Raw genomic sequence first — 21,591 nt, forward strand, 5'->3', positions numbered from 1 at the left:
TGACACACGAAGCAGTCTCATAGCCGAAGAAAACTCACAGGAGCAAGTTGCACGTGAAATCTATGCTTATTGTATTTTTTTAACACGAAAGGAGTAGTACACAACGGGTTTGTACCTGCCGGACAGGCGGTCAACGCTAAATTTTCTGCAGCAGTGATCCGCCGTTATAAGGATCGCGTTCACCGAGTGTGACCGGAGGTAGCAGTCCAGTAGACATTCCACCATGACAATGCACCCAGTGACACATCGCTATGTTCGCCGAAGTGTTGGCCAGAAAGAAAGTGGTAAAATGTTACCACAGCCACCTTACAGTTCCAATCTGGTCCCGTGGGACCTCTTTCTGTTTCCCCACATCAAGAGAGCCCTGAAAGGGCGGCGTTTCAACATGATTGACGTAGTGCAAGCTGCTTTGGCGATGTGCCTCAACGGTGCCGGTTGCCGAATTCCAGGGGGCCTATGAAAGTTGGGAAAAGCGCTGGCATTGTTATATTGATGTCCAAGGGGATTGGTTTATAGACTTCTATTTCATTGTACAAAAATGCCAATAAATGTGTTTCACATGACACCAGTCGAGACACATTCCGAACATACCCTGTATGAATTGAAATGTCTTTCGAAAGTGACCTCATCAAATCGCGCATTCTCTCTGGAACATGAACGGTTTTAAATTAGATATAAAGGTAGGACAATTTAGTTTAGATCATGAGTATTTATTTAGTATAATAATCTGGATTTCTTTTTATAGGATGGCATCAATACAACAATTCACCAAAGAATTGCTTCTGGCTGCCAAATTGGAATTGGATATAACAGAATTGTATGTCAAGTTGATACTGGAACTGATGGATGGTGAAGATCCTAACGTCACTTATATTGGTACACTCGTGTTGCACAAAACAAATATCGTTCGCAATCAAATTATCGAAATCCTACAGTCATTTGAGAATCAAAACTAAAAAGTAAGTAAAAGTCACTATGTAATACGCCAGAATATATTGTATTAAACAATTATATCATATAACTTATGAATGTGATCTTGTGGACAAACAAAAAGGAAGTAGTAAAATGCAAACGCGCATCAGAAACCGTTTACTTCTATATACAGGGGCTTTCGAGGTAAATCCGGAAAATGAAACGCACGTATGAAAACCCTTATAACTGAGAAAATAATGATTTATTTTGTGCACAACGTGGCACAAAACTGTAAGACACTTGTTCAGAAAGAAATCTACTCGATGTAACCGCCGTCAGCTTGTACAACTCGCTCAAGTCTGCCTCGGAATCGGCTACACACACGTTTTACCTCCTCCTTGTCCATGTTGGTCATCACCTCCGTGATACGGCCTCGCAGTGTGTCCTTCGTGTTGTGGGACTGTGGTTGACCTTTTCTTCGACGGCCCCCCAATTTAATAATCAAGGGGGTTGCAGTCTCGGCTAGACGGTGGCTAAAGATCGGGTGACCAGTGGTAGGGCACATTGGTGTGGAGCCACGCCTGAGTTTTCCTTGCTTTGTGCGCTGGTGCTGAGTCCTGCTGAAACACGTAATCCCTTCCAGCAGCGGGGGCGCGGTGGCTCAGTGGTAGAGCGTTCACCTCTGGTGCTTGGGGTCCCGGGTTCGATCCCAGGCCCCGCCAAGTGAACTTTGTGGTGGACAAACACCGTGCTCGTGGGTTTTCTCGGGGTTCTCCCGTTTCCTCCCACATTCTTCATTCCACCATTTCACTCATCTCTCATCATCACCGTCTCCTTTAGCCTAACCGGCATGGCATAACCGTGGGACGTAAAACTCAAAGATTTCATTTCATTTTTTTCCTTCCAGCAGCCACTTTGTCCATCCACGGCTTCACAACAGTCGTCAGAACATCAATGTAAACGTCTGTGTTGATTTTGAGGCCTTTCAACGTGTCAACGATCTTCTCTTTCAACGTGTCAACAAACTCTGCTGTTCTTTTTCGGTCCGACCGCTTGCTGTGGCTTGCGCGGTCTGAGGAAACCTCATCCGGGACGTCGGCTTCTCGAAGTTTTTGGCAATTGCATACACTTGCGCTTTTTTGTATCCGAACCACTTGATTATCTCCTTGGGTGATTTTCCGGCGGGAAGTTACTCAAGTACCGCAGCTCTTCTGTCCTGCTCCCGGCTCATGTTCGAACACCTTGCCACGTGCTTATATCTCACTGACTCCTATGGGCAGGCACTACACTAGGGAACTCGAATCCTCAAGGTCACACGTTTTACCCGTTCAAGGGCGGCCTTGAAACATATTCCGGATTTACCTCGACAGCTCCGTAGTCCTTTGGAAAATTATGGTGTTACACCCAAGAACATATATTGTTGACATTTCTGCACTTGTCTCTGTGGCTCATATATAGAATCGATTGTCATCTTTCATTGCCTTACTTCCAAGTGAGTTACCAATTAAATATTGTCATGTAAGAATTCCTTTTAAAACTGAAGAGACGCTAATAAAGTTAAGAGTTTTTAAGTGGTTTGAGGAATTTGGACAACACCCAATCATAATTGCGGCAATAATGTCGGTCGGCATTATATTTTAGCGATTCTATCATTATTCAGACTATATTAAACGCAGACCTGCAGATTAACGTTGCATCCGAGAAACACGAACTCCTGTCAGGAATCAATCCTGAGTTCCCCGTTCGAATAGACAAGGACGCAAACCAAATATCTAACAAGGAGACTTACTGAAGGGTTATTCACCGATTTGAATGAAACTTTGCATACTTGTAGAACATCGAAAATTAATCGACACATATTTTTTTTTATGTCGGCAATGATGCGGGTTTAAGGGTAGAAACCACCCTTTGAACGTTAGGAGTGGTATCGAAGCATAGACAGAAAACAATCTTTTAATGTAGAAGAAAACATACTACTATTTTTTTTAAAGGATAGCTGATTCAGAATCTGATTTGTAAATTACACAATTCAAAATGGCTGGTCCAATACGGCGATTACAATTACAAAATGTTTTCTAGTTTGAGATGTTGTACATTTAACCAAGAACAATCATAATTAACAGTGATTATTGCGAGAAGGTTGCAGACCGATTTTAAACCTTTTTCTGTAGTTATTTTAATAAGATGTTTGATTAAAGTACGTCTCTGCACCTCCACTATTCGGGATGCGTATTTGAAGTGAGTCCCTTTGCATACCACGATTCGGGGGGCTTATTGAAAGTGACTCCCCTCTCCTTTTACTAGTCAGGGTGCTTATTTAAAGTGAGTCCCCTCTCTTCTCACAATTCGGGATGCTTATTTAAAGTTAGTCGCCTCTCTTCTCACAATTCGGGGTGCTTATTGCAGCATCTAATGCACAGTCGATTTTGTTATTAGATTCGTGAAGTGGTCACGATTCATCAACTTTTGAACCTATTTTAAGAACAAAAAAGTGCCTCAAAATAGAAACCTTTCCTGCAGGAATGACTAGTAGGATTCAGCCTCTTGATGTTTTTTTCTTTAGGCGATAGAAAAAACTTCTTGAGACACTTTTCGGACATTGTCCTTTCCTACAACTATAACATTAATTTACATCTCCGTAATAATATAACTAAGATCCGATCACTGATTGATAATCACTATTCTTCTCTCAGATTTACAAATCTTATTAGGTATGCGCGGTACAAAAGCGGTTATTTGGAAGAAAAACCACCTGCACTTGAAAATCACATAACATTTTGTTTCAAAGATTGTTCAGCATTTTGCGATTTGGTCACATTTATTGCCGTAATAAGGTGTGTATGATGTAAACAATGTTTATGCATCACACACTTGTTTTTGTTTTTAGGGAATATCATTACTACAAAGCGTTTTCTCAATAAATTCATAATTATAACAATTGAGAATGTATGAAGTTCTCACATAGTGAGAGGTTTGGGGACTCACTATACATAAGCACCCCGAATAGTGAGAGGTGCAGAGACTCACTTTAATCAAATATCATGTTAAAATAAGTACAGAAAGGGGTTTCAAATCGGTTTGCAACCTTCTTGCAGTAACCCCTACTAACTATGATTGTTCTTGGCTAAGTGCACAGTATTTCAAACTAGAAGCATTTTTGTAACTGTAATCGCCATATTGGATCCGCCATTTTGTGTTTTGTAAATTTTTGTCAGATTCTGAATCAACTCTCTAGCATTATGTTTCCGTCTAGATTAAATGGTTGCTTTCTGTCTATGCTTCGATACCACTCCTAACGTTCAAAGGATGGTTTCTACCCTTAAACCCGCACCATTGCCGAAATAATATATATATATATATGTCGATTATTTTTCGATGTTCTACAAGTGTGCAAACTTTCATGCAAATCAGTGAGTGACACTTCCGTAAGACTCCTTGTAAGAGAGATCCTGTGGTAGATATATTGTTGCCAAACATTCCACCGTTTTTAGCTACTCGGCATGAACCATATTTGACATCAAATACAGTTCTTAGTGTACAGAAAAGCTGGGTGTTAGTCATCGGGCTACAACTAAATATTGTATGTTTATATCATTATGTATTCGATTCATAAATATGGTTTCCTCTTTTAACGTCTAACCGTTATTCAAAAAGACATTTCTAAAAATCGAAGATCAGCTAAAACATACCTGTTTGTTCAACAATATTTGTATCTGTATCTAGAGGTGTAAATTATAGAAGAAACCATAATATTTTCTCTAAAGCTCATTTCGGAAAGTAAAGCTTCTAAACTTCTTACTTCCATTTGGTCTGTTTCAATTTTTGATTACTGAATATTCAGGATTATCATAATTTTATTATGTTTTCATCCTAGGTAGAGGGAAAATAAAATAAAAGTTATAACTTTTCCTTCGTCCATTTTGACTAATATATTATCCCTTAGCCTTCCAGGTGTCATTTTCTTATGTGTGTGTGCTGTAATACCGGTTTCATTTACTGTTAAAAGACTGTGTAGACCAGTGGTTCTCAAACTTGTTACCGCGACCCACATTAAATATTAAAAAGTACTTTGCGGCCCACCTACCTTTATGGTGGTGTTTCAAACCAATTAAATTTTGTAAATCATATTTCTAATTATTACATATAAAGGTAACACAGAGCTAACACTATTTTCAACGCAATGCCCTACCCCGTGACAGATTTTGACTCAGCCATTCTCTTTCCATCTTAACCCAGCATCTCTGCTGACTGTACAGCAGGGCAGGATTCTGAGTAACCACTTACTCTTCACCCCATTATCAAACACTTTCAATTTTTATTTCCTAAATGGCGCTTACTTTACAAGATATGTTTCTGCATCAAAATAATATTTTCACAATTAAAAGGAAAAACTTCTCGCGACCCACCAATGGGTTACGACCCACACTTTGAGAAACACTGGTCTAGACCGTTATATACGGCATAGTTATACACTGGTGAAGAAAACGTCATTTCCGCTTCCTGTTAAGCTAGCTGGTTACAAACAAACAAGCTTTGAGCCTATTATATAAAGAAGTTTACATACGAGTACTCGCCTCTGAAAATGATTTTTTTCTGCTTTCGGATATAACCATAACAGTTTAACAGATACATGCAGTTTTTTTTCGTGTATGAAGAATGAAATTACAAATATTGTACTATATATTAAAGAGAAACAATAACAAAACCACACTGTAAAACAAGCGATATAATGATTAATTATTTATTGGGCGAACAGATATAGATATCTCAATCTTTTTGAAGGACACTTTCTCTCCTTGCATATTCTGCTAGAAATAAATTAAAATACACATGCTTTTACCAAAGCTCCCTTGCTCTATCTTTTCTTCTTCGTTCGTTTGTGACATTTTAAGGCTACGCGGTTTAATATACATTAATACTCAGAGCACTGTAATATCGTTTCTTAGTAAACTGATAACTGAATCACAAGGCTAAAGATTTACTATTATCTTCGAACAGTGCCTGCCCCAGCATCGAGTGTGATACTCGTCTGCCATCGCACTTTCTGAGCCTCACCAACGCAAGTTCGGTAACAATTTTACCCTTGTGCTAATATATATGTGTAAAAATTTGAAACTCCTGATACAATTGAGATTTGCAGGCAATGGAAGATTTTAAAACTAGTAAATCGGTGTTAGTATATGTAAGACAACCGCATTTAAGTAAGTACAAGCTAACCTAAACGTGCCTTATCTCATATGAATATTGGTAAGAGTATAATACAGGTAATATAGTAAAGTTTAAACCGGACTTGTTAATTTCTCTTATTTCGTTTGACATAAACTATAATTAATCCATCCTATCGATCTACGCTAAGTGTGCACGAAGAATAAGGTATCGTTTTTCGAAAATTTACGTCTCATCTAAAAAAATAGTTCTGTGCAAGAAAATTATTTATGTAGAGGGGGAACATAGAAACAGCGCCAAAAAAAAAAAGTCATGGATACTAAGAAATTGAAATGCAAATCTACTTGTAGTGATTACTAGCTTAGGCTGGTGTATACTTTTTGTACCTGTCTTTCTTTCCACGCATACCCAATTTTACTGATGCGCCTGCTCCCTACAGATGCATCCTTACATGCGTTCGAGCCCTGAATCATCACAAATGAAGTGTTACGTGAATTAACCTCACAGCGTAAGTTGGTATGTGTTTTCCTTATGAGTTTTAACACATGTGTATGCTGGCAAGTTACAAATCTGTAAGCCGTTCGTTTCAGACGCAAAGAAAAGAATTTAGATAACATTAGGAGGGATAGTTAGAGAATAATACATTTTAAATAATTATTTCTGGTGGCGCCTTTCAACTTTACCTGTGCCAAGCAGGGAATGGAAACCCGATAACAAAAGAATGAAGAATAAATTAGGAAATTATTTCCACTAAGAAATACTAAGTTTCTGAGATCAAGTATTCGTAATTGTATGTTTTAAAGTGCATTGGTTATTCTAGCGCTGTACTCCTTTGCTCCGAATATCTTTCATTAATTTAAAAAAAAAGCAAGTTTCTTTTATATTAAACATTTTCACCGAAGTTAAACAAACGATATGACAAAAGTATATAGCGCAACAATTTTCAATAATTTTAATTAAACTGAATCTAAAATTATTATTATGGACCCTCATGTACATGCTTGGGGTTGTCACTCACTTGTTGTCCAGCAAATTATTGGCGATTGCAATAATTAAAATGTAGAGTAATTTTATTTCATATTCATATTATGATAAATATAGGCTTCCTATAAGCATAGAGTAAATCTATTCACTGCTATTCGTGAAAAAAATCAGCCTTTTTTGGTAATTTTACGTTCGTCTTTCATAAGACTCGCAGGTGCTACATACGACGCCATTGAAACTGCCTTAGCAATCATCCTATAATAGCAACAGTTTGTTTGTAACCAATATGACTGCGCCCAGTAAAATTCACAGCAGACTACTTTGGTAGCGTATTGTGCACGCGTGAGGAGAGCATTCACACCGGCGATAGAAAAAATATTTGCACTATGGAACACGGACTGAAAAAGGGAAATTCTGACGATTATAACGAAATACTTTAGTTTGTATAATATTTACCTGTACCGTGGGCAAAAAGTGCTCATAAATATGTAATATACTTAGTAGAATGTTCATTTTAAATTAACAGAAAAGAAGAATGTTTTTAATATATGTAAGAGATTATTATGGGATAGTTGTGGCTATGTACATGTCATGTGTTGACCTAGTCAAGTGAATTTATGTATTTCACGGTTTTAAAAAGGAATATTTAAGGCATATCAAGCAATAAAGGTGAGACTAATGATCTTTGAATATCTGAGTTGATTCTTGCATAAAGAAAAGTAATTATCGCTTCGTAACTTATATATTACAAGACGGACCAGGTTGACGACGCTTTTCTATAGAGTCATTATAAAAATTTGGTTTACCAAACCCGGGACTTTTGAAAATTCAGTTCCCGAAGAAGGAAAGTAGGGCTGAATTTACTTTGATATTACCATTTATGAATACAAACTTAACCGTATTACGAAGCGGTAAGGTCATCAAAAGAATAATGGATAGTGAAATTGTGCAACAGGAATCAAATACCAGTAATCCAGGTGAAATTAGTGCAACACCAAGTTGTCATCTGAGGATCGACTTTTGTTAGCTGTGCAGCGACAAATTATGCAAATGACGACTGAGATAAAACAAACCATGGAACAGAAGCTCAATGAATCTAACACAAACATGGAACAGAAGTTCTATGAAGCTAACCAGACCATGGAACAGAAGATAGAATTGAAATTCAACGAAGCTAGCAAGCAGTATGAAGAATTAAGTAAACGAATAGAACGGATAGAACTGAAATCAGACGATACGAAACAAACAATCGTCCAGGTGATGAACGACATATCCTCGCAGTTTGAAGAGAAGTTAAAAAGGTTAGCCGATGAGTGTCAAGAAAAGCACGATCATCAAAATCATGAAATCTGTGCTGTAAAAAAGGATTTAACGTTAATAGAATCTTCCGTTAAACATCAAAAGATCCAGTTGGCTACTATGCAGGAAGAAATTAAAACGTTACAGGCTAGAGATAACATTTATCGCAATAATCTGGGCAGTGATCGCTTCGAGTTTCCCCAATCACCGGATATAAATACGCCTTCGCCGGAATCTGAGGAGGATATTATATTAGAGGAAAATTGTCCGAAGATCACTGATGAACGAAATATAAATGGTATCATGACACAGCACGCTACGGACCGGAACAATCACACCACAAGAACAAGGAGTGAGAAAAGAAAGGTAAAGTTAAGTGTCAAGATGAGCGAAATCAAAGCCATGAGTAAATTTAGTGGTAAGTGCAATGAAAATGCTAGTTCTTTCTTAGAGAAATTCCAAGACGAATGCAATATAATGTCTATCGACCGATCACAATACATGAAATTAATACCCCATGTATTACTCCCACCTTGTTCCTTATGGTTTAAGGCAATACGTGATCACATTAGTACATATGAGGAATTTAAAGCGGCATTGATCGCGAATTACGAAAATGACTTTTTGCTGGCAAACAGAGATGCCACTCTTAGAAATCAACATTTCAATCCTCGATTGCACAAATCTATTGTAGAGTTTGTTGTAAATGTCTATAATGAATTAAAGGTTGTTAATCCCTTGCAATCGGAATCAAGAATAATTGCATCGATTCGCAATTTGCTTCCATTTAAATTACAGCAGATCTTATTTTCCACTCAGTGTATGAGTTTCAGTCATTTATTAATGCTTGTACAATGCTACGAAACTCAATATCATGCTATGAATCTAACACAACCAGGAATGGGTAAAAATAAGAATAATTCAGATCATTTGGTCCCTGTTCGGAATTTGAATATCCGAAGTGTGAATAATAATGAACCGAACCTAAGACGAGTATACTCTAGCAATCAAAATGAACAAAATAGACAAGGTTATGTAGGGAATCCGCCTAACCTAATTAATCGTAATAATTCCTATGTTAGACCATATAGTCAAAATAGGTTTAAAAATAGACGAAATGTATGGAGAAATTCCACAAACGCAGCGAACTACGTGGATAGAAGTAATGGAAGGATAAGAGATGGCACTTCACATCAAGATCCAGGTATTGAAGTAATTTCTGTACAAAACAATAATGCAGGACATAATCATGATTGTGCTGTACAGTGTACCCTATTGGAACCCTACTCGAGTATGAATTTAAACTAATTGCGGCTGATATGGTAGGGGTTAAACCCATGTCAGCTGTAGGTTCTCATGAGCATTTATCTAAAAATTTAAGCGATAATTTCTATGAACATTTATCTTCCAATTTACCGGTTCATGCTAATTATGAAAATGATCTTTCCTATGACGTTTCTGTGAATAACTATTCGGAAATAGCAATTAACAGGTGTCAATATCAATTTATACCTGTTGTAAATCGTTGTTGGTTTGAAGATGATACTGTCAATGATGGTTTTAATATCGAAGAAAATTTTGTATTTTTAAAATCATATAGTACTGCTAAAATACCTATTAAAGTCAATGGATTAAGTACCGAAGCTTTACTCGATACGGGAGCAAACGCCTCTCTATTATCGTATTCATGGTGGAAAGTAATCACTAGTAATTATTCGAATCCTAAGCTACAAAAGGCTGAGAACCTTATTATAGTTGATTTTACCGGTAAACATAAAAAGAGAGTAGCAGGAATTACCCGTGTGTCAATATCTATTCAAGATTTCGAAATATCAATCCCTATTCTGGTTATAAAAGATCTTAACGAGAACTTAATTATGGGCTTAGATTTACTATCCCAATTACGAGTCATGCCTGATTTTAAAAACCAAACTTTGACGATACCGGGTATACCTCAGAAAATTGTTCAGAAACTGCTTCCAAAATTAGATAATAGCGCTTGCCAATATAATGATCTGTCTCCTATAGTGAATAATGTTTCTATTAGTGAAAAAGGTGATAAATTAAATGATCAACGATTGGAAAAGACACAAAATTTGATGAATGTAAAGGATGATGTAGTATTTTCTGAACATGTTAAATCTCTCGAAAGCAGCCTTGATTTTGCTGATAATACCGTAATAGCAGACTTTAAGAACATTTTATATAAACATAGAAAGGTCTTTTCAGAACGTCCTGGATGCTGCAAGGATTTTGTTTATTCTTTTAAAGTTAAAACTGATAAACCTATAGTAACCAAGCCCTATATAATTCCATATAGATACAGAGAGAATGTACGTCAACAAATAGCAGATATGTTAAGAGATGGGATCATTAGGCCTTCGAGGAGCGTCCACCTTAATCCATTACATGTTGTTCCAAAGAAAAATGGTTCTCTACGTGTGGTATTAGATTTGAGGCGAACTAACGGTCACATTGATCTGGAACAAGTGAGGTATCCTCCAGTAGAAGAAATACTAGCTTCTTTACAAGGGAACACCGTATTCGGAAATTTAGACCTAGTAATGGCGTATAATCAGGTCGAGTTACACGAAGATTCAAAACCATTTACAGCATTTAGTTTTGAAGGTCACTTGTACGAATACAATCGTGTAGTCTTTGGGCTTATCAATGGTAGTGCAGCATTAGCATCCTGCTTGAACAAAGTTCTAGGTCAAGACTTGCGTAGCAACGTGATAACGTATGCTGATGATATCTTAATCATGGGGAAAAATCCACATGAATATTTGAAGTATTTAGATATAGTTTTAGACAGATTGGAAAGTTCAGGCCTTACTATCAATTTACAGAAATCCAAGTTTTTGCAGAATTCTATAGAATTTCTTGGGTACCAAATTGATGCCTCTGGTTTGCAATTCAGTCAATCTAAAGTTCAAGCCATAGAAGATCTGCCTGCTCCAGTAAATGTGAAACAGACACGACAAATATTAGGACTCTTCAATTGGTTTCGCAAAGCCATCCCGCGATTTGCTGAGATAGCCCAGCCTTTATTTATGATCATAAAGAAGGGTATACCATGGCAATGGGGTCCGATCCAGGAACACAGTTTTAATAAATTGAAGGAGTGCGTAAAACGAAATATCCATTTGAATCACCCCAGATACGACGTTCCTTTTTACGTACAATGTGATGGTTCCCAACTTGGAATCTCTGCAGTACTCTGGCAGCCTAACCCAACTATGCAGGAACCAGCTGTTATACATTGCGCTAGCCGTACTTTAAAGAAAGCTGAAAAGGGATACACTACAACAGAAATTGAACTTTTGGCTGTACGTTTTGCTATACAAAAATTCGCTCCCTATCTGAGCGGATGTCATTTCATAGTACTTACCGACCATAATTCATTGCGATATCTTAATAGCGTACAGGGGTATAATAACAGATTACTTCGCTGGTCGTTAGATCTGCAAGCTTATGATTTCGAAGTGCAACACATTAAAGGAGTAGATAATGGACCCGTAGATACTTTATCACGCCTGTTTCATGGAGAAGAGCAACATATTTTGTCTATTAATGAATTTAAGATCTTACAAGATGAAATAGCTACCATTTCAATAGAAGATTTAAGAGAACATCAAATGAAGTATCATGAATACCAACAAATCATGGAACATTTATCTTCATGTGGCGATGGATGTAGTTGTCCCAAGCACTGGAATTCCAGATTTAAATTAAATAACGGAATTTTACTCATTAAGGATTTTAAGTTCAAATCTAGGAACAAAATTTGTATTCCACCTACGTTAACAGCACGCATCTTAAAGGCCTACCATGACGATTTTGGACATTTTGGGTATGTAAAGGTATGTGCCTTGATTAATAAATCTTTTTATTGGAAAGGAATGCGAGCTCAGGTCAAAAATTATATCAATGACTGTATCGAGTGTATGCAAATTAAGCATAATTATCAGGCTATACAAAAACCAATGCTTTCAATAACACCGGAGAGACCACATTCATTCCTATCGATTGATTTATATGGACCGTTACCCAGAGCAGCTACTGGAGAAGTTTATTTGTTAACAACAATGGATATCTTTTCACGATATGTGGTAGCCTACCCCTTGCGCAAAGCAACCTCCGCTGCTATAGTGAATAAAATTCTAAATGTATATATTCCACATTGTGGCCCTATCGAGCATATATTATGCGATAACGGATCACAATTCAAAAGTGATGTGTTTCTCAAAGCCATGAATAAGGCCAACATTAAAATTCATTTTGTGACTCCGTACCACCCAAGTAGCTCCGTAGTAGAAAATGTACATCGCAATTTCGGTATGTTGTTTCGGCACTTTTGTAAGGATAAACATGCTGAATGGATTAAGCATGTCAACCAAATTACGTACCTTTTGAACCATTCTATATCAGAAACTTTAGGTGTGTCTCCGGCCAAGGTGCATAATGGCTCTGATGTAATTTTCCCCGTGGAACAACATTTTGATGTCAAATTAGAAGATTCGACAATTATAGACTCATCCAATTTAGTGAACATGGTTAAGATCCGAAGACACAACAAGTTTTTGAAACGTAATTCGCAAGTAGAGTCTTTACAAGAAGGAAAATATCGGATCAAGGTCAACGATTTAGTTTTCGTTAAACAACATCCGCAGAGTAATATGTTGTTAAAGAAAATCTATAAATTTTGTGACATTTTTTCAGGCCCTTATTTATGTTTTAAGGAGATAAATCCTAAAGTCTTCGAATTGTTAAACGCTAAAACGGGGATGTCAATTGGACTTCGCAACATAGATGAGTTAAAGGTTTGGAAGCCTACTCCGTATACAAAGGAAAAATGGATGCATCTAGTTAAAGAGTTAGTAGCACCCAACATTCTTGATCAAATAAATAAGAATGAAAAATAACAATAATAATGAAAAATGTGTTTATTTAATAACAAAAAGGCGTCTTTTGTTTCTGTAAAATAAATTTATTTACTTCCATTTGATTATTCAAACGTAGGTTATGTTTAATTTTTATTCTTTCTTATTAATGTGAAGAATCATAATTCAATTTATAATTAGTTAAAGGCAAAAATTATTTTATATCAGATTGATTTGTGTTTAATTATCAAAGATTATGTTAAGAATAAGATCCATTCTATAAAATCAATTATTCAATGACTACCTTGAGTGAAATTCTTCTTTATTTTGGACATCTTAGTGCTACTATGTATACATTACAATTGCAACATCTAACTTATTTGTTTTACAATGCGCCCGAAAAGAACAAATATTATTTGTCACATCATCGTTTGTAATAATGATCGAAACTAGTAATCTTGATAATTTGTGTTTCACCCTCGTTAATTATATTTCTAAGCGACGATGTTTTTAATGATAAAGAATAAATAATAATGTAATAAAAGAGAAATATTAATGAAATCAAAGATTTATTGTAAATGTATTTATGTGAATGATAATAACTAATATTTTATATATATATGAGGGTTAACCAAAAAGTAATGAAGATATATACGAGGTGTGATCAAAATATAAAGAACATATGTAATGTACGAACATTAATCTAATCAGACCAATGGTTCTTGAATATAAAAGCCAAGCCTACTCTTGACTTTTATATTCAGTCCCTTTGTCGGGCGACATTTTCTATAACGAAATACTTTAGTTTGTATAATATTTACCTGTACCGTGGGCAAAAAGTGCTCATAAATATGTAATATACTTAGTAGAATGTTCATTTTAAATTAACAGAAGAGAAGAATGTTTTTAATATATGTAAGAGATTATTATGGGATAGTTGTGGCTATGTACATGTCATGTGTTGACCTAGTCAAGTGAATTTATGTATTTCACGGTTTTAAAAAGGAATATTTAAGGCATATCAAGCAATAAAGGTGAGACTAATGATCTTTGAATATCTGAGTTGATTCTTGCATAAAGAAAAGTAATTATCGCTTCGTAACTTATATATTACAAGACGGACCAGGTTGACGACGCTTTTCTATAGAGTCGTTATACGATTTTCATGCCAGTTCAGGTTGACATTACTGACCGAAGATGAAAGACAAAGTTTTCCTTTTTCAGATCTCAAAGTTACTAATTGTTTAGCTTCAAAATAAACACATGTGTGTTGTAATTGAATGCTTCGTTAGGCTTGTCATTTACTGAGACAACACATTTTTTGTCTTTTCTGTCAGTAGGGTGCTGGGTCATTCCATGTCAAATCACCTAATTTTAAAACATGGCCGTGCTTCAATGTCACAGATTCTCTTCAAAATTTTTTCATATATTAATACCAATGAAATTATGCTAAATTATTTTTTTCCCGATTTTTTTGATGAGAAATGGGCCGGGGAGACATTTTTGAATAATGTTAATTTTTCTTCAATTTCACTTTTTGGCACTCAGCATTATGGAAGTAAATTACCATAACTTCCTTATTTTTGAAGTTATTGAGCTCATCCAGGTGTCAAATGAAAGCTTAATGTTTGCTCTTTCAGTAGATCCTAAGTCAGTAGATCTGAGACATTGAAGCACAGTGCTAATACAACACTATTAATAATTTCATAGTTGTAACTTACGAGCAGTGACACAATTTATAACAACACTTAAAACTGTATATTTCCTTTATATGCAAAATACCAAATAATAATAATAATAATAATAATAATAATAATAATAATAATAATAATAATAATAATAATAATAATAATAATAATAATAATAATATAATAACAATAACAAAAATACCAAAAGCACAATTTTTATTTTTTAACCATATCATGTATGTGCTAAGATGATTCTATTTAAAATGTTTCAAAATTTTCGTAGTTGTAACTTACGAGCAATGACACAATTTGTAACAACACTTAAAACTGTATATTTCTATGCATAAAAAATAATAATTACAAAAGTAAAAAAAAAACTTTACTTTTTAACCATACCATGTACGTGTTAAAATGAATGTACACAAAAGTTTCAAAAGTTTCATATTTGTAACTTTTGAGCAATGGCACAATTTGTAAAAACCCTAAAATTTGCTTTGTGTGTCCCTTAATGTTTGACAGTGTAACTTTTTGCAAGGTTACTTAAGATCTGCTGAAAGAGCAAAAATTAAGCTTTCATTTGACACCTGGATGAGCCCAATAACTTCAAAAGTAAGGAAGTTATGGTAATTTAGTTCTATGATGCTGAGTGCCAAAAAGTGAAATTGGAGCAAAATTCACATTTAAAATAAAATTCTCCCCGGCCCATTTCTCATCCAAAAAATCGAAAAAAAAAATTTAGAATAATTTCATTGGTATTTATGTGTAAAACATTTTTTAGAGAGAATCTGAGACATTGAAGCACATTGGTCTAGGTGATGTGACATGGAATGACCCTGCTGTCACTTAAGGAGAAACAGTAGAACCAGCTTTTTTTAAATCCACTAACAAATTTCATCATCTCCAGGATTAATACGATCATAAATAAGGGATACGTTTTCATGACATCCAAATGACAACGGGTTAAAAAATGTAATTCCTGAAGAGAGCGAACTTAAAGTGTCTGATTGAGATAACCCTACTTTGGTTTTAGCTAATAATTTCAATACAATGAAGAACACCAAACAAAAAGAAGAAGAAAAAATATTAAATATTTTTATGATTTGTCATACATTGCAGAAATTTGAGTTCTCAATAGTTACGACGTTAGAAACAATTCACCCAAAGTTCTGGCCTATACGAAAAAAAATCAAAATTCCTAATTGTTTATTTAGTAGTGTTGTGAAGGTGCTACTATTATCACTAATGCCTTGACTTACTTCAACGTTTTCAAGTTATTGACATTCTGAAAACTGGGGTGGGTTTCAAAAAACCCTCATAATAATTTCTGTACTAAATATGAAAATGATTTGTTAAGTCATTAATTTTTATGAAGAAAAATATGCATTTATAGGACAACCATTGAATAATAATTTCATTAACATGTAAAGATCATATATGTCTTTGTTATCAATAAGATTCAATTGATTACTGCCTCCCTGACCATAGTGGTTACCCTGAATATTTTTGCAAGTACTAGATTGGGTTTCCGGTATGACTAAACCTCAAACTATGTTTTAATATACAGGATTGCTTAGAAGTGTGAAAATAATCTAATAAGTGTCAAATGTTGCAAAATAAAATCTAAGTAACAATGCAGGATGAGAAAGAAATGGGGAAATTAAAAAAAAATGCATCTTAATGTAGTAAACAAAATGCAGTAACACTAAATTTTATTTAATAGTCTGAAATAAAAACAATAGCATGTGATATGACATTTCAAGGTTTATATCAAGGTATCAGGTTACCTGGACACATTTGCCATTTTCTGCCTTTCTCCGGCGTTTTTGGAGTATAAGTCAACACGCCCTCACCTGTTCACTGCCTGGTATATGTATTAAACGTGGCGCGTAAACAATGCATTTCCGGATCGAGTGACTATCACCACGATGATTAGGAATCCATAATTAGTCAGGGTACCATTTTTCATAAAACCTGGTGTCGCGGTTCGCATACGTCCCTTGTCAATCTGTAAGCCAAACTTCTTATATAGTTCCGTGTACTTATCCTTTCTCATTTGTAAGCCAGAAGCTAATTTGTCGATTATGTAACTGAACGTTTCGATGTGACATTTGTTGCTTCCACTTACAGAGATTTCTATTGATGGGCTCTCGGCTGAAATCTCCTTCCCTACTAATTTTCTTCTGTTTTTCGTACTTGTACTGTATTTGTCCACATTTCACTGTTGCCTTCCTTTCAAAATCTCCAAATTTATCTCATAATGAAGATATTTTCAAAGATAATACTTCAAGCAACTTAACCTTCTGCTAGTTCCGTTCCTTTCCATTACAGATATTTACTGGTTTTGTCAATCATTTTCAAAATATCGGCCCCTGAAGCAACATCAGAAAACACATTTCAGCTTATATAATCTTTACAAATTTATTTGCATCTCTTCTTGTCTCTGTACTTTCACGTGGGTCCACACCAATCTCTCGGAGAACTTTAACAACTTCATACCACTTTATGGCAACAGGACACACGTCACCATTATCGGAAAATCGGGTTCCTGACAGTGTTTTGAGAGTTTCAAAGGTAGCAGAGTTTTCTTTTACTTTCATTTGCAAACAATTCCAACGACCGGGCATTCCACTGAAGACATTGTTCAAAAGCTGGGGCATTGAAAAAAAGATCGGGAGTTTTTCAGCAACATTCCACAGGTGATTTTACCATCAAGTTTAAAGAATGTGCTGCACATGGTACTAAAGTGGTTAATTCGTTAAGACAGTTTATATGAGCTTGTACACTGTCGTATTTTCCTGCCATATTGCTTGCATTGTCATACGATTGTTTTCTGCAATCACCAAGGAAAATACTGTATTCATTGAGAGTTTCAATGACAACACTTGCGACTGATTGCCCTGTATGACTAAAAATGGGTATGAATTTTAAGAATCTCTCCACTGGATTTCCTTCTTCGTTCACATATTAAACTGAAACTAACAGTTGGTCAATATGACTACAGTTCGGCGTAGAGTCTACACTGATGCTATAGTATTTCGCTGCTTTCAATTTTTGAGCTATTTTTTGCAACGTGTGTGCTCATAAGACTGATGAACTCATTGCTTATTCTTGATGATAAATAATTTACATGTCGTTTAAATACTTCCATGCTGACCTATATGCGTTTGTAGAAACGGATCAAACTTCGCAATAACGAATACCCATGCAGCTAGCTACCATTGTGAATTTAATCAAACGGTACATCCTCACTACAAAAAGAAGCCGTTATTCACAAAAAAAAGAAGAAGAAAAAGAAATTGTTTTCACGATTCTTGTAAGAAGCTGAACCCAGTAATCCTTGTGTGACTGCATTTGTTGGTTTATTGTTCTTTGTCGATTAAACCCTTTTTGGCTCGCTGAATGGTATACGCTGACACGTTCTGGATATGGCACTGTATTCTCATGCGCAGATAAATCTCTGGATATATGTGGCCATTCTGAATATCCAGAGATAACTGAACTAATTTTCTTTTTGCCAATAAACAACATACAAGATCCTAACAAATTGTTCATTTTGATGATGAGGGAAAAAATCCAAAGAAGTTTTTCCTCGTTGGTCAATTTTCTAGAGAACAATGCTGGAGAGAAAACCTTGTTTTCTTTCCCTCAGTTCATATATGACACTCGGAATAGTGATCATAACGTCTTGGTTTTGAAAAGGGTCCAGTCCTTTTTCAATTATATACGTAATCGGATCATATCTTATCCAGGGGTAAAAGTGGATCTGAAAGATCTGAAAAGGTGGGGGGACGTCACGCCGTTCCCGCTGCCTATATTTGCCCATTCTAATTTTTTTTTAGGAACTGGGAGGACGCCGTACATATTTTTTCGAGGTGGGGGCGGCGTTTCCCGCGTTCCCCCACACTTTACCTTTGATTTTAGCATATAAAGCTGAAGATGTTGGCCATAACGGTCAATCTGTACTGACGTGTACACTTTTACTTGCCACATGTGCCTTGGTTTCGTTATTTGCAGTGATGAGAATATCGACAGCCATATTTGTTGTTTTAGCTTCATCGCCTTGAAAAGATCAATTAAGGATGACTGGCTGCAGCGGCTGGTAAATTCAGAATCTATAATACGAATGAAAGATACAAAATTGTAATCCTGATGTAGAGATCAAATACCGATACTTGTGAAAAATCGATTATGAAGTATTGATAATATAATAATAAGAATCCTCTCATGAATCATCGGGCGGAATAAAGTGCGGGGAACGCATGTGGACAAGTGGTCGGCCAGGGCCTCTTTTTCAAAATTTCATCCCGGTATTTGCCAGGTGTGACTGAGAATAAATAATGGCTAAAATGTAGCCTGCAATAATAGCTTATCAAGATGAGTTAATTTCTAAAAATGAAAACTATTCGCTGCTGATACAAATAACTACAACTCTATTCCCAGAAAACGGTGTTTGTATCAAGATGTAAAAATAACAAAACAATTCCAACCACCGTATGCACCTGTCGTTGCATAAATCCGTCACGAGTATATGCAGGACGTACATTCTCACTAATATTTTAAAAATGGAAGAATCGCATATAATCTTAACTATTTTAAATTTCCAGTAGCGTATTACAATGATTAAATTTAATTTCAATGCAACTAATGAGATTCAATTAAATCGATGTTTTAAGCGCCAGTCTCGGAATTCGTTTGGTGAAAATAATAAAATGTTTAATAACAAAAAAAAAAAAAAAAAAAAAAGAAAAATGTTTCTTTCTTAATTTAAACAAGACTAAAAACCAGTATAAGTCATTTATTGCCAATTTACAGGTTTTTCCTTACACCTTTTTAAAAACAAATTTGAGTTGAAGAATCATTTACTTTTCACCGTCTTGATTACTACACAAATACGCTATTAAAAAGGGGATAAAAAACTTTAATACTTAAAATAATACGTGTATTATGATTAAACCAATATGCCCTACCTGCCTTAAACTTTCGATACTAATGATTACTATGTGTACTCTTGCTATCAGAAATACATCCTTAAAGTTTGTAGCAAATAACCCATGCTCTGAGAAATAGAACAAAACAAAGACAAACGGAAATCAACTTATTTTCTCAATTTGAAAGAACTACTTGCCTGCGTAATATACATCCGCCTCATCTTTATTATTGTCTCTGTTCAGAGCCGTAGCTAGGGGGAAGCGAGCAGGCTGGTTTCCCGGACGCTGATAGCAAGGGGGCTCCGAACGAGTAAGATGAAAGGAAAAGTGTTGAAATGAGTAACGACACATCGCCCCGAAAAGGTATTCGCGCCCTATTAAATCAATATTGTTGTTGGTTTGCAAAGAAATAGATTTGGTAAAAATTTTGTTGCTCGCTCCGCTCGCAACCCAAACGTTTCGATAGTAGTCATAAGAAGTTTTTATCAAAGAAAGTTATTACATACGATTTGTTAATGACGATGTGATATACAAGGTGCCTAGTAATGACTTATGGTGTACGCAGTAGCGTTTTCAAAATCAGAAACGGTCAAAGTCTGAAATCCGTGCTTGGTGTTTTGATGATGATGAGTTTGGTTGTTAATCACGCTTTACTAACCAATCGAATTAATCATGAGGTGAGAATGAATTTGTGAAAATGAAAGCAGTGAAGGGACAAACGGGAATATTAAAAATTAAGGTAAACAAGGGTAATAATATTTTCGAACTTGAAGTAGTTGTAGAATAGGAGCTTAAGGGGTCAGAACTTAACCCAACGAATTTCGTCTTTTCCAAAGATTAATCACACCCGATGATTTTTTCATTCAATTGACACATGAAATGTTCCCAATTTGAATGAATTTTTTGGGATTATTTCTCCATCAACAACTTGTTTCGCAGGATATTTTTTATGCATACGTACCTGTATTTAGTTGTGCGATTTTTTTATGTATCTAGATACATACAAAATATATCCACATATTACCCGGTATATAATGTATTTTTTCATACAAATTACTCATGCTTAATTGGATTTGCTTTCATTTTCATCTGTATCATATTTCTTTGATGCTACTAACTTCACTAACATTTGTTTATTTTTCAAAAGGAAATCATAGAATTCACAACATGAATATTCCTTGAAATTATACTGCACACATGCAATACTTTAGGTAAATTATAATCTACTTCTTTCCTTTGTCCACTGATTATTAATAAGAGAACACTCTTTCAACGCTAGCATTATGACTAACCAATAAGGAAAAAATCAGCAATTTTCAGTAACTCTGAGAAACATTCTTCATTTCTTGATTCAGAAAAGTATTTAACTCAAATATTGCTAGATATCTGTTCTCCATCTGCTAAATTACCGGCATTTAAGAAAAAATTGGAATTTTGTTAACACTCTCAAAAATCAGGTAAAAATATATTTCTTTAACGTGCTAATTTGTATGAATATTATGGTTTATAAAGAAACCCGAGGAAAAAGGACATTTGATTATTTTCTACAAAATCCCCCCGGACGCCTTAGAGTCTGAAAAAGAAGACATTTGACTATTTTCTACAAAATCACCTCGGACGCCTTCTTAGAGTCTGAAAAAGAGGACAATTGACTATTTTCTACAAAATCACCCCGGACGCCTTCTTAGAGTCTGAAAAAGAGGACATTTGACTATTTTCTACAAAATCCCC

At 35.4% G+C, this 21,591-nt stretch overlaps 1 long non-coding RNA gene across 1 annotated transcript in view; it reads left to right on the forward strand.

Annotated features, from left to right (window-relative positions):
- Window positions 1–21,591, forward strand: part of LOC145670600 (uncharacterized) — a 40,622-nt gene that overhangs the window by 18,190 nt on the left and 841 nt on the right. The window contains exon 2 of the long non-coding RNA XR_014128356.1: window positions 746–959. This is a non-coding gene — a long non-coding RNA (uncharacterized LOC145670600). The remainder of the gene's footprint in view (window positions 1–745; window positions 960–21,591) is intronic.

Source organism: Thermobia domestica, chromosome 14 (assembly GCF_964235325.1).
Source record: "Thermobia domestica chromosome 14, izTheDome1.hap1.1, whole genome shotgun sequence".
NCBI lineage: Eukaryota > Metazoa > Arthropoda > Insecta > Zygentoma > Lepismatidae > Thermobia > Thermobia domestica.